This window comes from Gavialis gangeticus, unplaced genomic scaffold (genome assembly GCF_001723915.1).
Source record: "Gavialis gangeticus isolate Ggan-Ray unplaced genomic scaffold, GavGan_comp1, whole genome shotgun sequence".
Taxonomy (NCBI): domain Eukaryota; kingdom Metazoa; phylum Chordata; order Crocodylia; family Gavialidae; genus Gavialis; species Gavialis gangeticus.
The window spans coordinates 35,128,773-35,129,092 of NW_017729006.1; the positions used below are offsets into that span (position 1 = coordinate 35,128,773).

Here is a 320-nt window from a genome sequence, read left to right on the forward strand (position 1 = left end):
AGGATGCGGTTCAACAAGGACAAGTGCAGAGTGCTGCACCTGGGGAAAGGGAACCAGCATTATGGTTATAGGTTAGGGGCTGACCCTCTCAGCAGTACAAAGGCAGAGAGGGATCTTGGAGTCAGGATCGACTCTAGAATGAATACGAATCACCAAGGCGATGAAGCAATAGGCAGAGCCCTGTCATGCATCAACAGGGGCATCACTAACAGGTCCAGAGAGGTCTTGCTCCCCCTCTATGCGGCACTGATCAGGCCATAGCTGGAGTACTGCGTCCAGTTCTGGGCACCACACTTCAAGAAGGATGTGGAGAACCTGGA

The 320-nt window shown here is 52.8% G+C and overlaps 1 protein-coding gene and 1 long non-coding RNA gene across 3 annotated transcripts in view; one reads left to right on the forward strand and one right to left on the reverse strand.

Annotated features, from left to right (window-relative positions):
- Nucleotides 1-320, reverse strand: part of EGFR (epidermal growth factor receptor) — a 319,504-nt gene that overhangs the window by 85,215 nt on the left and 233,969 nt on the right. The gene's annotated exons all lie outside the window — the stretch shown is intronic.
- Nucleotides 1-320, forward strand: part of LOC109291887 — a 61,434-nt gene that overhangs the window by 3,074 nt on the left and 58,040 nt on the right. The gene's annotated exons all lie outside the window — the stretch shown is intronic.